The sequence below is a fragment of the Taudactylus pleione genome, unplaced genomic scaffold (genome assembly GCF_031769625.1).
Source record: "Taudactylus pleione unplaced genomic scaffold, aTauple2 ptg000558l, whole genome shotgun sequence".
NCBI lineage: Eukaryota > Metazoa > Chordata > Amphibia > Anura > Myobatrachidae > Taudactylus > Taudactylus pleione.
The window spans coordinates 205431-228496 of NW_028284960.1; positions in this window are offsets into that span (position 1 = coordinate 205431).

Sequence of the window (23066 nt, forward strand, 5' to 3'; positions counted from 1 at the left end):
GGTACAGTATGTAGAATATATATATATAGAGGTACAGTATGTAGAATATATATACAGGTACAGTATGTAGAATAGATATATATATACAGGTACAGTATGTAGAATATATATATATATACAGGTACAGTATGTAGAATATATATATATATACAGGTACAGTATGTAGAATATATATATATACAGGTACAGTATGTAGAATATATATACAGGTACAGTATGTAGAATAGATATATACAGGTACAGTATGTAGAATAGATATACAGGTACAGTATGTAGAATAGATATACAGGTACAGTATGTAGAATATATATATACAGGTACAGTATGTAGAATAGATATACAGGTACAGTATGTAGAATAGATATATAGGTACAGTATGTAGAATATATATATATAGGTACAGTATGTAGAATATATATATAGAGAGGTACAGTATGTAGAATATATATATACAGGTACAGTATGTAGAATAGATATATATACAGGTACAGTATGTAGAATAGATATATACATGTACAGTATGTAGAATATATATATACAGGTACAGTATGTAGAATATATATATAGAGAGGTACAGTATGTAGAATATATATATACAGGTACAGTATGTAGAATATATATATATAGAGGTACAGTATGTAGAATATATATATATACAGGTACAGTATGTAGAATAGATATATACAGGTACAGTATGTAGAATAGATATACAGGTACAGTATGTAGAATATATATATATAAGTACAGTATGTAGAATAGATATATACAGGTACAGTATGTAGAATAGATATATACAGGTACAGTATGTAGAATATAGATATACAGGTACAGTATGTAGAATAGATATACAGGTACAGTATGTAGAATAGATATACAGGTACAGTATGTAGAATAGATATATACAGGTACAGTATGTAGAATAGATATATACAGGTACAGTATGTAGAATATATATAAACAGGTACAGTATGTACAATATAGATATATACAGTTACAGTATGTATATACAGGTACAGTATGTAGAATAGATATATATACAGGTACAGTATGTAGAATATATATATACAGGTACAGTATGTAGAATATATATAAACAGGTACAGTATGTAGAATAGATATATACAGGTACAGTATGTAGAATATATATAAACAGGTACAGTATGTAGAATAGATATATACAGGTACAGTATGTAGAATATATATATATACAGGTACAGTATGTAGAATAGATATATATACAGGTACAGTATGTAGAATATATATATACAGGTACAGTATGTAGAATAGATATACAGGTACAGTATGTAGAATATATATATATACAGGTACAGTATGTAGAATAGATATATACAGGTACAGTATGTAGAATATATATAAACAGGTACAGTATGTAAAATAGATATATATACAGGTACAGTATGTAGAATATATATATACAGGTACAGTATGTAGAATAGATATATATACAGGTACAGTATGTAGAATATATATATACAGGTACAGTATGTAGAATATATATATACAGGTACAGTATGTAGAATATATATATACAGGTACAGTATGTAGAATAGATATATATACAGGTACAGTATGTAGAATATATATATACAGGTACAGTATGTAGAATATATATATACAGGTACAGTATGTAGAATAGATATATATACAGGTACAGTATGTAGAATATAGATATACAGGTACAGTATGTAGAATATATATATATAGAGGTACAGTATGTAGAATAGATATATACAGGTACAGTATGTAGAATAGATATATATACAGGTACAGTATGTAGAATAGATATATATATACAGGTACAGTATGTAGAATATATATATACAGGTACAGTATGTAGAATATATATATACAGGTACAGTATGTAGAATATATATATATATATATATATATATATACAGGTACAGTATGTAGAATAGATATACAGGTACAGTATGTAGAATATATATATATATATATATATATATATACAGGTACAGTATGTAGAATAGATATATACAGGTACAGTATGTAGAATAGATATATATACAGGTACAGTATGTAGAATATAGATATACAGGTACAGTATGTAGAATAGATATATAGAGGTACAGTATGTAGAATAGATATACAGGTACAGTATGTAGAATAGATATATATACAGGTACAGTATGTAGAATATATATATATACAGGTACAGTATGTAGAATATATATATACAGGTACAGTATGTAGAATAGATATATATACAGGTACAGTATGTAGAATAGATATATATACAGGTACAGTATGTAGAATATATATATACAGGTACAGTATGTAGAATAGATATATATACAGGTACAGTATGTAGAATATAGATATACAGGTACAGTATGTAGAATAGAGATATACAGGTACAGTATGTAGAATAGATATATATACATGTACAGTATGTAGAATAGATATATAGAGGTACAGTATGTAGAATAGATATATATACAGGTACAGTATGTAGAATATATATATATACAGGTACAGTATGTAGAATATATATATATACAGGTACAGTATGTAGAATAGATATATACAGGTACAGTATGTAGAATATATATATATACAGGTACAGTATGTAGAATAGATATATACAGGTACAGTATGTAGAATATATATATATACAGGTACAGTATGTAGAATAGATATATACAGGTACAGTATGTACAATATAGATATATACAGGTACAGTATGTAGAATAGATATATACAGGTACAGTATGTAGAATAGATATATACAGGTACAGTATGTAGAATATATATATATACAGTTACAGTATGTAGAATAGATATATACAGGTACAGTATGTAGAATAGATATACAGGTACAGTATGTAGAATAGATATATACAGGTACAGTATGTAGAATAGATATACAGGTACAGTATGTAGAATAGATATATACAGGTACAGTATGTAGAATAGATATATACAGGTACAGTATGTAGAATAGATATACAGGTACAGTATGTAGAATAGATATATATACAGGTACAGTATGTAGAATAGATATATATACAGGTACAGTATGTACAATATAGATATATACAGTTACAGTATGTAGAATAGATATATACAGGTACAGTATGTAGAATATATATATACAGGTACAGTATGTAGAATAGATATATACAGGTACAGTATGTAGAATAGATATATAGAGGTACAGTATGTAGAATAGATATATACAGGTACAGTATGTAGAATAGATATACAGGTACAGTATGTAGAATATATATATACAGGTACAGTATGTAGAATAGATATATACAGGTACAGTATGTAGAATAGATATATACAGGTACAGTATGTAGAATAGATATATACAGGTACAGTATGTAGAATATATATAGAGGTACAGTATGTAGAATATATATATATACAGGTACAGTATGTAGAATAGATATAGAGGTACAGTATGTAGAATAGATATATACAGGTACAGTATGTAGAATATATAGATATACAGGTACAGTATGTAGAATATATATACAGGTACAGTATGTAGAATAGATATAGAGGTACAGTATGTAGAATAGATATACAGGTACAGTATGTAGAATATATATATACAGGTACAGTATGTAGAATAGATATACAGGTACAGTATGTAGAATATATATATATACAGGTACAGTATGTAGAATAGATATATATACAGGTACAGTATGTAGAATAGATATACAGGTACAGTATGTAGAATATATATATATATACAGGTACAGTATGTAGAATAGATATATATACAGGTACAGTATGTAGAATAGATATACAGGTACAGTATGTAGAATATATATATATACAGGTACAGTATGTAGAATAGATATATATACAGGTACAGTATGTAGAATAGATATACAGGTACAGTATGTAGAATATATATATATACAGGTACAGTATGTAGAATATATATATATACAGGTACAGTATGTAGAATAGATATACAGGTACAGTATGTAGAATATATATATATACAGGTACAGTATGTAGAATAGATATATAGAGGTACAGTATGTAGAATAGATATACAGGTACAGTATGTAGAATATATATATATACAGGTACAGTATGTAAAATATATATATATATACAGGTACAGTATGTAGAATAGATATATATACAGGTACAGTATGTAAAACAGATATACAGGTACAGTATGTAGAATATATATATATATATATATATATATATATACAGGTACAGTATGTAGAATAGATATATACAGGTACAGTATGTAGAATAGATATACAGGTACAGTATGTAGAATATATATATACAGGTACAGTATGTAGAATATATATATACAGGTACAGTATGTAGAATATATATATATATATATATATATATATATATATACAGGTACAGTATGTAGAATATATATATATATACAGGTACAGTATGTAGTATATATATATATATATATATATATATATATATACAGGTACAGTATGTAGAATATATATATATATACAGGTACAGTATGTAGAATATATATATATATACAGGTACAGTATGTAGAATAGATATATACAGGTACAGTATGTAGAATAGATATATATACAGGTACAGTATGTAGAATATATATATATATACAGGTACAGTATGTAGAATATATATATATACAGGTACAGTATGTAGAATATAGATATACAGGTACAGTATGTAGAATATATATATATACAGGTACAGTATGTAGAATATATATATACAGGTACAGTATGTAGAATAGATATACAGGTACAGTATGTAGAATATATATACAGGTACAGTATGTAGAATATATATATATACAGGTACAGTATGTAGAATAGATATATACAGGTACAGTATGTAGAATAGATATATATATACAGGTACAGTATGTAGAATAGATATACAGGTACAGTATGTAAAATATATATATATACAGGTACAGTATGTAAAATAGATATACAGGTACAGTATGTAGAATATATATATATATATATACAGGTACAGTATGTAGAATAGATATACAGGTACAGTATGTAAAATATATATATATACAGGTACAGTATGTAGAATATATATATATACAGGTACAGTATGTAGAATATATATACAGGTACAGTATGTAAAATATATATATATACAGGTACAGTATGTAGAATATATATATATACAGGTACAGTATGTAGAATATATATACAGGTACAGTATGTAAAATATATATATATATACAGGTACAGTATGTAGAATATATATATACAGGTACAGTATGTAGAATATATATATATACAGGTACAGTATGTAGAATATAGATATACAGGTACAGTATGTAGAATATAGATATATACAGGTACAGTATGTAGAATAGATATATATACAGGTACAGTATGTAGAATATATATATACAGGTACAGTATGTAGAATAGATATATACAGGTACAGTATGTAGAATATATATATATACAGGTACAGTATGTAGAATAGATATACAGGTACAGTATGTAGAATATATATATATATACAGGTACAGTATGTAGAATATATATATATACAGGTACAGTATGTAGAATAGATATATATACAGGTACAGTATGTAGAATATATATATACAGGTACAGTATGTAGAATATATATATATACAGGTACAGTATGTAGAATATATATATACAGGTACAGTATGTAGAATATATATATATACAGGTACAGTATGTAGAATAGATATACAGGTACAGTATGTAGAATATATATATAGAGGTACAGTATGTAGAATATATATATATACAGGTACAGTATGTAGAATATATATATACAGGTACAGTATGTAGAATATATATATATACAGGTACAGTATGTAGAATAGATATACAGGTACAGTATGTAGAATAGATATATAGAGGTACAGTATGTAGAAGATAGATATACAGGTACAGTATGTAGAATATAGATATACAGGTACAATATGTAGAATAGATATATACAGGTACAGTATGTAGAATATATATATATACAGGTACAGTATGTAGAATAGATATATATACAGGTACAGTATGTAGAATAGATATATAGAGGTACAGTATGTAGAATATAGATATACAGGTACAATATGTAGAATAGATATATACAGGTACAGTATGTAGAATATATATATATATAGAGGTACAATATGTAGAATATATATATACAGGTACAGTATGTAGAATAGATATATAGAGGTACAGTATGTAGAATAGATATATACAGGTACAGTATGTAGAATAGATATATACAGGTACAGTATGTAGAATAGATATATACAGGTACAGTATGTAGAATATATATATATACAGGTACAGTATGTAGAATAGATATATACAGGTACGGTATGTAGAATAGATATATACAGGTACGGTATGTAGAATATATATATATACAGGTACAGTATGTAGAATAGATATATACAGGTACGGTATGTAGAATATATATATACAGGTACGGTATGTAGAATATATACAGGTACAGTATGTAGAATATATATATACATGTACGGTATGTAGAATAGATATATATACAGGTACGGTATGTAGAATAGATATATATACAGGTACAGTATGTAGAATAGATATATACAGGTATAGTATGTAGAATATATATATACAGGTACAGTATGTAGAATATATATATACAGGTACAGTATGTAGAATAGATATATACAGGTACAGTATGTAGAATAGATATATACAGGTACAGTATGTAAAACAGATATACAGGTACAGTATGTAGAATATATATATACAGGTACAGTATGTAGAATAGATATATACAGGTACGGTATGTAGAATAGATATATACAGGTACAGTATGTAGAATAGATATATACAGGTACGGTATGTAGAATAGATATATACAGGTACAGTATGTAGAATAGATATATACAGGTACGGTATGTAGAATAGATATATACAGGTACAGTATGTAGAATAGATATATACAGGTACAGTATGTAGAATATATATATATAGAGGTACAGTATGTAGAATATATATATATACAGGTACAGTATGTAGAATAGATATAGAGGTACAGTATGTAGAATATATATATACAGGTACAATATGTAGAATATATATATACATGTACGGTATGTAGAATAGATATATATACAGGTACGGTATGTAGAATATATATATATACAGGTACAGTATGTAGAATAGATATAGAGGTACAGTATGTAGAATATATATATACAGGTACAATATGTAGAATATATATATACATGTACGGTATGTAGAATAGATATATATACAGGTACAGTATGTAGAATAGATATATATACAGGTACAGTATGTAGAATAGATATATACAGGTACAGTATGTAGAATAGAGATATACAGGTACAGTATGTAGAATATATATACAGGTACAGTATGTAGAATAGATATACAGGTACAGTATGTACAATATAGATATACAGGTACAGTATGTACAATATAGATATACAGGTACAGTATGTAGAATAGATATACAGGTACAGTATGTAGAATATATATATATATATATATACAGGTACAGTATGTAGAATATATATATACAGGTACAGTATGTAGAATAGATATATATACAGGTACAGTATGTAGAATATATATATACAGGTACAGTATGTAGAATAGATATACAGGTACAGTATGTAGAATATATATATATATATATATATATATATACAGGTACAGTATGTAGAATATATATATACAGGTACAGTATGTAGAATAGATATATATACAGGTACAGTATGTAGAATATATATATACAGGTACAGTATGTAGAATATATATATACAGGTACAGTATGTAGAATATATATATACAGGTACAGTATGTAGAATAGATATATACAGGTACAGTATGTAGAATATATATACAGGTACAGTATGTAGAATATATATATATACAGGTACAGTATGTAGAATATATATACAGGTACAGTATGTAGAATATAGATATACAGGTACAGTATGTAGAATATAGATATACAGGTACAGTATGTAGAATATAGATATACAGGTACAGTATGTAGAATAGATATACAGGTACAGTATGTAGAATAGATATATATACAGGTACAGTATGTAGAATAGATATATATACAGGTACAGTATGTAGAATAGATATATACACAGGTACAGTATGTAGAATATATATATACAGGTACAGTATGTAGAATAGATATATATACAGGTTCAGTATGTAGAATAGATATATATACATGTACAGTACATAGAATAGATATACAGGTACAGTATGTGCAGGACTTTCCTTTATGCATAGTGAAGCACTTGGTGCTGCAATATAACCAGACTCAGTAACTCGGCCACTAACATTGATACATTTCAGGTGACTCAAAATTGATTTTATTTCTTGCATGTGACTGGAGCAGCAGTGTTACACTAATTCCCCCATATGTGACCCGTCTCACCCTGTGCTGTAGGAATGCTGTACCATCTATTGTAGAAGGTGGAAATACCCTGGGGGCCCTCGCATTACACTTCAGCCTCTGCACATTAAGCTGAAGTGACAGCTGCCCTCAGAGACGCAGCAGCTGGGAGTACCGATGTCCCTCAGTGGTAGGGGAGGGCTGGAGCAATGTGGCAGCAGAACGAGAAGCTTGTGTCACTTATCTAACACAGTCCTGTTGTATGGGGAATGGAAGTGTAATTGTGTTTAATCACATTTTTTCTCATAGGAATTTTGCTGTTAAAGTTTCACAAACTTCAAAGGTCAAAAATAATATACTGGCTGATCTTCCCACAGGAACGCCAATGTCACTCATTCCTCATATAACACTGTACAGTAACCAGCTGTCACTCATTCCTCATATAACACTGTACAGTAACCAGCTGTCACTCATTCCTCATATAACACTGTACAGTAACCAGCTGTCACTCATTCCTCATATAACACTGTATAGTAACCAGCTGTCACTCATTCCTCATATAACACTGTACAGTAACCAGCTGTCACTCATTCCTCATATAACACTGTACAGTAACCAGCTGTCACTCATTCCTCATATAACACTGTACAGTAACCAGCTGTCACTCATTCCTCATATAACACTGTACAGTAACCAGCTGTCACTCATTCCTCATATAACACTGTACAGTAACCAGCTGTCACTCATTCCTCATATAACACTGTACAGTAACCAGCTGTCACTCATTCCTCATATAACACTGTACAGTAACCAGCTGTCACTCATTCCTCATATAACACTGTATAGTAACCAGCTGTCACTCATTCCTCATATAACATTTTATAGTACCCAGCTGTCACTCAGCATGGCTGCTGCTCTCTATCCTTACTGCCTACATGTGGGAATGTGTGATAGCAGTCATCTCTGACTGTCTCTCTCTGACCATCAGCTGTCACTCAGCATAGCTGCTGCTCTCTATCCTTACTGCCTACATGTGAGAATGTGTGATGACTGTCTCTTTGACCATCAGCTGTCACTCAGCATGGCTCTGCTCTCTATCCTTACTGCCTACATGTGGGAATGTGTGATAGCAGTCATCTCTGACTGTCTCTCTGACCGCCAGCGATCTCTGAAGTTTATATTTATATTTAGGACTTGATTCAGGGGTGGCCGTAGCGATGTTTGCACAGTTGCAAAGATGACTTTTGTATTGCGCGTATGTCCCAATTGTTACAGGCCGGGGACACAGAATGAATTTTGTGACAGAGAGGTGATTTCGGTGGGCACTGAGAGGTAACAGCGGGGAGGCTAGTGGGTGTATTGCAGCCAGTGACTGCATTTTTTCTATTGTACGATTGTGCAACCACTGGTGCGGCTTTTTCCACAAAGCAGCAGATTAGAGCGGCAGTTGGTGGACAGCTCTGTTCAAATTCCTTCAGCTGCAGCATTAGCATAAAGTCGCAGTCACGGCTGCAATACGTCCACCATTGTATTAGGTGCCTAATCCTTTATTGCCAACAATTCTGTATCAGTACCTATAACAGTGTTATGCTGCTCAACCCAGGAGATAATGTGTTTTTACAGTATTAGGCAGATTAATAAACAAATAAAGCTGCCCATCCACTATACAATTATCTGCCAGATATCTGTCCAATCTGGTTGGTTGGAATGAAAACCTGGTAATGTATGGGAGCAAATGACAGACGACCATATGGTTTTAAACACTAAAAAAAGGACAAAAAAATTGTTCTAATTGGTTACATTTGTGTGTTTTAAACAATTTGTCTGAACGACCATTTTTGGCAAGTTTCCAGTGTTTGTGAGCAAATGGATGATTGTCATTGGCTCCCATACATTACCAGGTTTTCATTCCAACCAGCCAGATTGGACAGATATCTGACAGATAATTGTATAGTGGATGCCCAGTTTAAGAGAACATGAGACCTCCAGAATACTAGCAAAAGCCGACATGGAATTGATCTATGGGTATAGTACATTGCCCCCTTTAGGTCTTACAATGAATGCCAGCTGAGATGGTTTTAGAGTGATTAATTATTCCTGTGTATATATATATATACGAGGGCTGATAGAGAAGTAATGAGACTGATGTTTTTATTTAGAATCAGATGATTCCACATTTTCTTTTCACATTTAATACATTTCTTGCAGAGTTTCAACAATGATTCACTGATGCGCAGTAGACGGTTCTGTGACATCGCTGTTAGTGTTGCAGCTGTGACATTATTTACTTCATCATCTGTTGAGAACGTCTTTCCGCACAGTTGTTTTTTCAGGGTTGGGAATGCCCAGAAATCACAGGGTGCTAAGGGCCTGATTCAGATCCGCTCGCGAGCGCACAGCGGTCGATAGTCCCCCACTGCGCATGCGCACGCCGGAGCCGGCTCCGGCGTGCGCATGCGCGAGACTCGGCCAGCGCCGGGCTCTCCGTCGCTACGGGTCTCGCACCAAAATGGGGAAGCTGTCGATTATGATTGACAGCTTGCCCCGATTTGGAGGCAGGCAGGGGGGGTGGCTGGCCAAACGGAGGCATTCCCGTAGTGATGTCAGCGGTGAGCTTTCAGCTCTATTAGAGCCAAAAGCTTACTGGGGCTTGCAGGAACAAGATCTTACCACAAGGGTCTCGTCGCAAGCCCCAATGGTTGCAATGGTTGTGACCATCGCGACCATCACCTGGCCGCTCGCTAAAGCTGTGGGTGGTCACCCACAGCTTAGTGAGCAGCCAGGAGGCCGTCTTTAAAAAAAAAACAGGGACGCCCTGATTCAGAGTGAGCACTCTCAAAAAGCATCCGGCTCTGAATCAGGCCCTAAGTCTGGGCTATATGGAGGGTGTTCCAATGCTGTCTCATTAATTTCAGACAGTGCTGCCAATGTAACAGCAGTAACATGTGGTCGGCCATTGTGTTGGAGCAAAAACCAATGTGTCTTCAGCAAATGTCATCTTTTCTTCCTCATGGCTCCACGCAAATGGGTTTTCAGGATGTTTGCATAGTAGTCACTATTAATTGTCTGTCCATGGGGAACCCAGTGCTGTAGGATCATTCCATGCGCATCAAAGAACAGCTGAAGCATGACTTTACACGCCGAAGGAATCGAACAGAATTTTTTTGGGTGGAGGCGAATTTGCGTGTTTCCATCCACCGGACTGTTTCCTGGATTCTGGATCATAATGATGATCATCACACGTCACTATCGATGTCAGGAAATCGGGTCTCCTCTCCTACACTTAAACGATGTTCTTGCACGATTCAACTCGTCGCATCTGCTCTTCTGTGAGATTTCTGGGTACCTGACTGGCACACTCCCGATGCATTTCCAGTTCCTTTGCTGAACCCGTTCTAAAAAGATGCCAAGTGAAGCCAAAAGTTTGTGTAAAGTTACCTTCTGTCATTTTGCATCATCTCTGCATCTTTGGCAATGGTGACATCTGTAACTGCGGTGGATGGTCTCCCAGAACGCGCTTTGTCAGTCACTCGCGTATTACCCTCTTTGACGTGCTTCCACCACCGATATACTGCAGCGCGGCTAATTGTCTCTCCTCTGTATGCTTGCCGCAACATTTCATGAGTTTAATTTTTCCAAGTTTAACACAAAATATAATCTCTGACGTAATCTCGCAGACACGTCTTCCTCATCCGCCATGCGTCAATGTACGCAGATCTTCCACTCGCTGTGACCAAACAAAGAAGACTACGGCAGTCCCATCGTAGGTTCAGACACATCGATGTATGAGCTTCACAATAACCAGCATAGCTTTGTTACGTCTACCTATGGGACAGAATAATAGGGGCAGCCTCATTACTTTTCTATCAGCCCTCGTATTTATTCTAGTGTTTATTTGTTTGTATATTGCTTATTTTATACTATTTTACTTCTATGTAGTTTTATTCCTAACAAAGTGGAAGCTGCTCAGATAAATTTGGCAATACTCTTCAGGTGCATGAAAGGGAGGGGTCATACTGAACAAAAAAAAACATAAAGGGGGTGTCCCCCAGACGTCCCCCAGCACAGTACATTGTACCTGCAATAATACATGAAAACTATATGGTAATAGAAATTCAGAGATAATTGCTGCCTGCATTTGCAAATACATGGTAACCCACCAGGCCAACTTCCCGGCTCCTCTGATACTGGTGGTCCCTACACTGCATGATAACAGCACCCACTCTGGGTCATGTAATTGTCTATTGTACGGCCTCATGGTAAAGGCACATACAGAAATACATGGTAACCCACCAGGCCAACTTCCCGGCTCCTCTGATACTGGTGGTCCCTACACTGCATGATAACAGCACCCACTCTGGGTCATGTAATTGTCTATTGTACGGCCTCATGGTAAAGGCACATACAGAAATACATGGTAACCCACCAGGCCAACTTCCCGGCTCCTCTGATACTGGTGGTCCCTACACTGCATGATAACAGCACCCACTCTGGGTCATGTAATTGTCTATTGTACGGCCTCATGGTAAAGGCACATACAGAAATACATGGTAACCCACCAGGCCAACTTCCCGGCTCCTCTGATACTGGTGGTCCCTACACTGCATGATAACAGCACCCACTCTGGGTCATGTAATTGTCTTTTGTATGGCCTCATGGTAAAGGCACATACAGAAATACATCCACATTGAGAGCCAGCTTACCTGGGAGTCACCCCTGGTACCTCCAATTAGCACTATAAGAACCAGCATGCCCAGTGTCGGACTGGGGCATGAGGAGTCCACCAGGGCAACCACAGAGGCCTGCTAAAGGGCATGGCCAGTATCTGGATGGGGTGTGGCCATCCAACCAGATTGTAGTGAACCAACTTGGCAGCAGGAGAATGGAGGAGGGTTGTGGGCATAATCAATATTGCACTGAGTCAAAAAATATGTGATTGCCAGTGATCATCACTTCAAAAATGTGGGGTCCTATCGCACTGTTTCTGGGTCTCATTGGAACATCAGGTTAAGTGTAATATCTAAAATGGTTTTAGCCCTCAATGCACCTCAGACTGCCCCATGTGGCATAAGATCTCCCTCACAAACCCTTTCAATTTGCCTCAGAACAGCACATACATGGCATCAAAGCTCCCCACATAGAATATGTAGAGAAAGCTGCTGGCAAGGCACGGTTATATGGCTACTTACCAATGACAGCAATGTTACAGTTAAAATATAGAAAATGGACATAAAAAGAGCCTGGTTCTGAGTCGGAAGCTATGCAGATATTCATGCAAATGTCCCATGTATTTCTAACTGCGTGTGCGTCTAAGTAGCAAAAAAGTGCCAAGCGTCCCACGGTGTGTGTGTCCAGAGCGGCAGTACCGATTGTGACGCTCACTCTCAGAAATGTATTGATCATTCCTAGGCAGTGACTGGGAGGTGGCAATTCAGACACACGGAGATGCACTTTCTTATGGGAGTGTTATGGGACTGTCGCTAAAGTTGTTGCAAACTCAGATGCTTAATCTATAATATTGGAGGCCATAGTCTGTCGGAGATTCTGTACCTAGCATCAGGGGAGTAGCGAGGGTGGTTCCAGTGGAGCATGAGCTCCGGGCGCCAAAATGGCAGAGGGCACCATCCAGGGTTCTGGAACTCATAGGGCGCTGCACAGTATGACGGCCAGTGGCGTCACTTACCTTATTTGCACCCGGTGCGGTAGTTGGTCCTGGGTACTTGTTCTCACATGCTGGAGGCATGCCCGTGTGCGTAATGGGGCATGGCTTCACCCCACAAAGTCACGCCCACTCATGGTTTACACTGTTGGGGGGCGTGACCGCATGTCACCCCCCCTGTCCTCAGCACTCACTGGCCAGGGGAGAGGCTAGGGGCTGCCTGCTGTGCTGCTCCGTTGAGTTAGCCCGGCACATCGCAGCAGCTGCTGGACCGCCAACAGCCTCTCACTGCAGTGTGGCTGCTCGGTGACACCATCCGAGGGGCAGCTCTGCTATATTGGTGTCACCCCCTCAGATGGTGTCACCCGGTGCGGCCCGCACCCCTCTTGTGACGCCAGAGATGACAGCCGCCTGTTAGTTTTATCTCGGTTTGTTTGCTCTATATCCTAAATGAGTTACGGATCTGAGATCTGTTTCTACATTTCATGCTCCCTCAGGCTGCCCAGATTGTCTCCCCTCCCCTGTGATCATCTTCTGTTACCTCCCCTTTCCTGTCACATTGATTATTCACCTCTCACCTCTTTAATTCCCTCCCCTATATACCCTGTGATCAGCTCTTTGCCCCTGTACACTCCTTTCTTATTAGCTTCTGTCACCTCCCCTCTCTGATCAACTCTTTGCCCCCCCCCTCCCCTCTCCTCTTCGATCCCCTCCCTCCTTCTCTCCTCATTCATTTTACTTCAATGGACTTAAAAGTGACACATCTGAGGTAAAATCCCAAACTTCAATTATAAGGTATCAGTTTAAAAAAAGTCACAGCTGTGCTATATAAAGTAATGAGGTGCCCCCAGGCATGTCCACACAGTGTTATTTGTAAGGTCTCTTAATAAATAATAGGAGATCTGAAATAATAATAATGGTGGTACATGGTTAGTAGTAGTCACATTAATATAGGTGCAATGTATATATGCGATGTAGGAGCATAGCTGAGGAGGGATCTTCCTATAGGGGTTCCTATTCCAGTGACAGCTGCTGGGGGCAGTGATCACAGTAATAAGCTGCGCACCCTGTGTAATATCACTCTAGCACATGTATTCTGTCAGTTTAAGTAAAATGATCAGAATATAGAATACAGTCTCCTCTAATGACTAATAACAATGATCAGGGCCGACCCGAGACAAATTTTTTAGGTAAGCAAAAAAAAATGTTGGCGCCCCAAGGGGTACAAATGCACAGGCCGAATGCACGCGCCCAAAAAACAAATAAAGGAGCGTGGTGTAGTGGGAAACATAATACACCCCTACCCCACATAATAATACACCCAACACCTCTCACATAATAATAATAACCCCATCCCACATGATACACAGCACACCCATCAAATAACATTAGTAAACCACCACCCAACATAACACCCCCCCCACCCCACATAATACACAGCACACCCCTCAACAATATACCACCACCCAACATAACACCCCCCCCACCCCACATAATACACAGCACACCCCTCAACAATATACCACCACCCAACATAACACCCCCCCACCCCACATAATACACAGCACACCCCTGACATAACAATATACCACCACCCAACATAACACCCCCCCCACCCCACATAATACTCAGCACACCCCTCAACAATATACCACCACCCAACATAACACCCCCCCACCCCACATAATACACAGCACACCCCTGAAATAACAATAACCGTCTTATTTTCCACGCCGGCTGCTATAATGTCCTATACCACCGTGCCCTACACTCAGAAGGTGTATTTGATATGTCCACTTATGGAGACTGTTACTCATCCCCGCGCCCAGTCAGTGCTTTCTATGTACATCAGTAACGCTGCTGTGGCCTGTGGAAGTCCTGCTATGTAAGAGCCCAGTATTAAGCTGTTATTCACAATGGCCTGCGCTGTACTCACCAGCTGGGAAATACACAGCGGCACCAGTACTGAGGATAAACGGATCATCACCACCACCATACACCAAGTGATTTCCTTACTGGCCATCGCAGCAGCTTTATACCTCATAGAAGTAATGTGAGCAGCGCAGACCAGGATCCCAAGGTTACACCCAAACAACTAATTACATTTGGCCCTGGTGCGATATATATAAGACCGTTCCATCTGACACTTTGTATAATGAATATGAATGTGCTGACAACTTTGTGGAAGTATTGTCCAGACCGGAGCCTGGAGAAAAATACTGAGGGCTCTATTTATTAACATTATTTTTACTAAAATAAAGTGATAAATGCTGTTTTGTGTTTTCACACCCTTTTCACATTATTTTAGTTTCACCTGTATTTATTACAGGGCAATTGGAGTAGAATTAGTAAAATTCTACTCCAACCCCCAGTATCACTTATTTTTAGTAAAGCAGATCGCATTTCCCATAATTGTAATGGGAAATGTGATCCGACCATAGTTACTAAAAATAAATTGTAAAAAAATACCGGGGGAAGCCCTGTGATAATAACGCCACCTGGAGGTGGCGTTATCCAGGGTCTCCCCCGGTTACTGGGCTCCCACTCTGCTCAAACGGGGAGAGCAGATGCGGGAGCCGGTACCAGTAATCAGCTATGTGGTCTAAGCAGACCGCAAGCTGATTGCTGTAAAAAAAAGAAAAAAAAATTAAACATTTTTTTTTTTACTTACCTGAATCCAGGGACCGGTGATCGGGCCTCCGGTGATGGCTCCTCTCCTGTCAGCTGGTCTCCCATAGTACACTGGGGCCTGGTCATCAGGTGATCGGGCCCCAGTGCAGTATGGGAGATCACCTGATCGGGAAGCCCGGAGAAGATCACCGGAGGCCAGGAGGATGCAGGTAAGTGTAATGAAGGGAGGGGGGGTCGCGGGGGGGTGAGGGGGGGGAGGGGGGGGTCGCGGGGGGGAGGGGGGTCCGCGATCACGGGGGGGCGGGGCTTAGCGCTGGGGGCGGGGCTTAGCGTCGGTGGGGGGGTAGTAGCGGTGGTCGGTCGCCGCATGCGCGGGCTCTTAGTCGCGGTATTTTTTCCGAAAATACCGCGACTAGAGTGCGGATGGGATCCGCAGGGACAGAGCTTTATCGCAAGCTCTGTCCCTGCAAGGGATTTATAGTAAATCCCTGTGATATTACCTGAATTCGCAATGCGAATTCACTCGGTAATATCACACTACAATCCGCATTCAATATGCGGATTGTAGTAAATAGAGCCCTTAGTCTTCTTAGGCCGCCATGTAACTCACATGATTTACAAAACAAAGTTACCAGTGTTACAACTTGTGTTGGTCTTATGACATATCCTGATTGTGTCTCTGGAGACTTACCTAATGTAGTTGTTAACAACATATTACCTATAATGGATGACCTTGATATCAATACTCGCCTCAAGGGTATAGAGTGCATTGAACATTTCACAAGAGACTTAGCAAACGCGGCTCTGAAATTCAGGGATGTATTTATAAAGACACTTCTGCGGGAGATGAAGAAAGAAGATCCGACCTTACTTCCCGTCATCCTGAGAGTTTTAGTGACCATCGTTCAACTGCATGAAGAGAAAACTTGGTACAAATATAATAAAATCCTCAGCTTCACTGCAAGACATCTAAGTAATGCAAACCAAGTCCTCCAACGCCATGCATGACGCAACTAAGCTGTTTGGGGAGCTGGTTCAGCGTTGCAGAGTGTTTCCATTTACTCCCATCACCAGACTAGTGAAGGAGCATTGGCCTCTCATTAATGGTAAATCTGCACAGCACTAACTCAGACGTGGTATCGGCCGCCGTGGTCTGCCTCATCCAGTGCTTTCCTCATCTGGGCTGCAAGGCCATCATCCTGGAAGGGGGCAGTGACACTGAATACATACAGGCCATTTATCGTACCCTGGCTGATAAACACCTTCTGAGGGCAATGCTATGCCAACAGCAAAAGCTCTGACCACATCTGCAGATCCTGAGGCACTTGTCAGGCATATTACTGCTCTAAAAGGCTTTATAGCTTATGACGAGCTCACTCCAAACAACTTAGACCCGTATTCAATTTGTGGCGAAAAGTCCGGATCCGCAATACTTTTTCGCCGATGACGTCATTTTCGCCTGTTTGACTTTTACCCCGTATTCAATTTGAAAGACTTTCAGCCTAGGCGTAAAGTCAATGCAGTGTAATAGGCGGAAAAGTTTCGCCTATGAATGGGAGGCGGAAAAAAGTGCAGAATTTCGGTTTTGGGGTGCAACGTTGCGGGAACCCCCATGCAGCCTTCAGACAGGCCCCCAAAGGTAAACTGTGTCAAAAAATTAAAAGTAAAAAACTTAAAGAACACCCCAAAAAAATCACTTTCATTTTGGGGCCGAAAAAAAAATATTGGGCGACAAAGTTAAAAACTAGCGAACTTGACTCTGGGGGGGTCCCCAAGTATACCCCAGGTGTTTTTTTGATTGCAGGTGCTTGCGGCAGGTGGATTTTTCACGATTTTTTCAACTTCACTTTAGCAACTTTTAAATATGCTGACCCCCATTTTCAAGTACCCCAAATTTGCTGGGATAAGTTATTTTCAGGAAAAAACCCTCCTGAATACTATTCTGCATCACGTATAGAAAAACGGTATTTAGCAGCTATTGAGCCCGTTTAATACCTTCAGCAAGGCAAATCGGGGGGTACCATAGCGAACCCCCATGTCAGAGCATCTTTTGGGGGAGTCAGGCTGATTTCCCCAAAACCAGGGCCGAAACTAGGATATCTGTCACCCGGTGCAAGGCAGCAATTTTGTGCCCCCCTCCCTTCCCGTACCTGGATTTTGTCCTTGCTCCTCCATAAGGTAGTGCATTACTCAGACGTCCCTGGTTCCATGCTCGTTGCCATGGGGTTCCATGCTCGTTTCCAGGGGGGTTTATGCTCATTGCCAGGGGGGTTTGAAGGGAGAAGATGCAGCTCTCAGCATCCTCTCCCTGCAGCGCCAGCGTTCCCGGCACTTCCGAGAACACTGTGTGCATTGCGCTATGCTAACAGACATTAGAGGTCCATGCGGACGGCTAGTCCGCATGGAATCTGCTGAAAACGGCCATCCAAAAATGGCCGCCGCCAAGGAAGAGACAGACGCTAGAGGTCCAGTAAGGACCTCTAGCATTAGTCTCCTCTTCGGCGGTGGCCATTTTCAGATGGCAGAGTCTGCATTTTCACCCCCCCGCAATTCCCTCCCGGTGCATGTGCACCTCTAGCCCCCCCCTAGTTGCGGCCCTGCCAAAACTGACAGTACTTTCCACTTGTTTAAGTTGCGCCGGGTCCTGTTTTTGCGTACTTTCAAATTGAATATGGGGTAAAGCGGGCACGCGCGCAATACTTTTCCGCGGAAGGTTCGGGCCGCGAAAAAGTATCGCGGCTCGGCTCAAATTGGATACGGCTCTTAAAATCCATCTGGAAACATCTACATAGAACTCCAATTAGATGGGGCACACCTATCAATTCACTAAAGCATAATCTTTATTATTCTTGAAATAAAAATGTCTCTAGACAATGAGCAAGAAGCGATGTATACATATACATCAGACAAACAATTATAAACAATACAACAGTGAAAATACCAATATCTAAATGGTGTATATGTACATAAATAAACAAATAAGTGTATCCACCATGGGTGAATAACAGCGACGATAACAATACAAACACACAAAACAATTATTGAGTGAAATGACACATAATTAAAATGCACCATGGACATAGACCTAGATCCTATTCAGCATAAATGCTAATCTAATAATTAAAGAACGATGGATCCCTCAATATACTGGGAAAGCTTGAAACAATTTCTATATAGAATTTAGTATAATTTGTTAGAGAGGAAATGCAGAGTTGTGCGCTTAGATACTATGAAGTCATGTAACCATCAGGCTGGTGATGAGAGCCCCGTGTACCGGCACATGGAAAGATACTATGAAGTCATGTAACCATCAGACTGGTGATGAGAGCCCCGTGTACCGGCACATGGAAAGATACTATGAAGTCATGTAACCATCAGACTGGTGATGAGAGCCCCGTGTACCGGCACATGGAAAGATACTATGAAGTCATGTAACCATCAGACTGGTGATGAGAGCCCCGTGTACCGGCACATGGAAAGATACTATGAAGTCATGTAACCATCAGACTGGTGATGAGAGCCCCGTGTACCGGCACAGGGAAAGATACTATGAAGTCATGTAACCATCAGACTGGTGATGAGAGCCCCGTGTACCGGCACATGGAAAGATACTATGAAGTCATGTAACCATCAGACTGGTGATGAGAGCCCCGTGTACTGGCACATGGAAAGATACTATGAAGTCATGTAACCATCAGACTGGTGATGAGAGCCCCGTGTACTGGCACATGGAAAGATACTATGAAGTCATGTAACCATCAGACTGGTGATGAGAGCCCCGTGTACTGGCACATGGAAAGATACTATGAAGTCATGTAACCATCAGACTGGTGATCAGAGCCCCGTGTACCGGCACATGGAAAGATACTATGAAGTCATGTAACCATCAGACTGGTGATGAGAGCCCCGTGTACCGGCACATGGAAAGATACTATGAAGTCATGTAACCATCAGACTGGTGATGAGAGCCCCGTGTACCGGCACATGGAAAGATACTATGAAGTCATGTAACCATCAGACTGGTGATGAGAGCCCCGTGTACCGGCACATGGAAAGATACTATGAAGTCATGTAACCATCAGACTGGTGATGAGAGCCCCGTGTACTGGCACATGGAAAGATACTATGAAGTCATGTAACCATCAGACTGGTGATGAGAGCCCCGTGTACCGGCACATGGAAAGATACTATGAAGTCATGTAACCATCAGACTGGTGATGAGAGCCCCGTGTACCGGCACATGGAAAGATACTATGAAGTCATGTAACCATCAGACTGGTGATGAGAGCCCCGTGTACCGGCACATGGAAAGATACTATGAAGTCATGTAACCATCAGACTGGTGATGAGAGCCCCGTGTACTGGCACATGGAAAGATACTATGAAGTCATGTAACCATCAGACTGGTGATGAGAGCCCCGTGTACCGGCACATGGAAAGATACTATGAAGTCATGTAACCATCAGACTGGTGATGAGAGCCCCGTGTACTGGCACATGGAAAGATACTATGAAGTCATGTAACCATCAGACTGGTGATGAGAGCCCCGTGTACTGGCACATGGAAAGATACTAGCAGGCTGCTTCTGCTGCCAGCGTCGACCTGAGTATCAGCTCCCGTTGCAAAGGCAGCGCAAGAGCCAATCACCCCGCAGCAGCTGGTGAGAGTACAGAGAGGTGAGAAAAGGTACCCGTCAGAAGAAATACCCAGTGCTGGCTAAGTCAATTGGTGCAGGGGTGCCCCTATGCGCACAGAGGTGCCCCGTGAGCGGTGCCAAACGCGCGTTTCGCCGGGGGCTTTCTCAAAAAGAATACACCATTACACCATTTAGATATTGGTATTGTTGTATTGTTTATATTTGTTTATATTTATTTGTTTGTCTGATGTATATTTATACATCGCTTCTTGCTCATTGTCTAGAGACATTTTTATTTCAAGAATAACAAAGGTTATGTTTTAGTGAATTGATAGGTGTGCCCCATCTAATTGGAGTGCTGTTTCTGTCTCCTGTTTTTGCATACAGTTTATCTGCTCCTAGGGTGCACCCTTACCAATATTTTTGGACATTTGTCATTAATATGCCAGATATTGTACTGTAGTCCTTATAATTATTACATTGACCTATTGTGAGTATTATTCTTGTTATCCTGGTGCAGTGTATAATCTTCATCTCTTTTCCTTCCTCTTCTTATATCTCATCTCCCTACTTGATTAATTACTAATATCTACACAGAGCCCATACTTCATGTGACGCACACAGAGCCCGTACTTCATGTGATGCACATAGAGCCCGCACATCAGGTGACGCACACAGAGCCCGTACTTCATGTGACGCACACAGAGCCCGTACTTCATGTGACGCACACAGAGCCCGTACTTCAGGTGACGCACACAGAGCCCGTACTTCATGTGACGCACATAGAGCCTGTGTGCGTCACATGAAGTACGGGCTCTGTGTGCGTCACATGAAGTACGGGCTCTGTGTGCGTCACCTGATGTGCGGGCTCTATGTGCATCACATGAAGTACGGGCTCTGTGTTCTCATACTGACCTCTTACTTGTAGACCATTATTTATCTAAAACTAGCGTATCTGCAGGCGCCTCTCAGTCAGTATAAAACAAAGCTTCAAACACGCGGGACGGGATGCATCAAGCATTGCATTTTGGGTGCGATGTATTTCGCCAATGATTGCATGCATACCAGCGTTTAGTAACATCGTATGTATGTACATTTTAGCAAAGGACAGCTCTGCCGATAAGATTTCTCTTTTGTGGTGTGAGGACCTTCGGGTTTAGGACCCCGGGGGTACATCTGCATATGAGCATCCGTCGGCCAGTGCATGTCTGAGCCGCGAGGGACCCTGGGAGTGATCCTATTGGATCCCTCTCGGGTAAAACTCCTATAGGCTTCTATTAGGCTACGCCACCTCTGGAAAGCTTGTGGTGCATACGGTAATTACCAATAGTGCATCCCGCCCACAAAGTGAAACATCTCTAACAACGGCTTAATGTCTCCTCCTCCTGATAACTATGGTAAGTTATACATGAGACGTAACTGAGCAAGGGCCCTCATTCAGAGCCGTACGCTCTGAGCAGAGCGCACGCTCTGAATGAGGGCCGCCCTCCATAAAAATGGAGCGTCCTCCTGGACGCTCGTATAGCTGTGGGTCACCACCCACAGCCTATACGAGCGTGCAGTTTGATGGCCGCGATGGTCGTGACCATCGCGACCATCGAAACTGCGAGCCGGAGCCGGAGCCTGAGGTTGAGGTTTTCAACCGCAAGCCCCGGAGTGATTTTGGCTCTATCAGAGCCAAAATCACTCCCACTGACATCACTAGTGATGTCAGTGGGCCGGCTTCTGATGGGAGGCG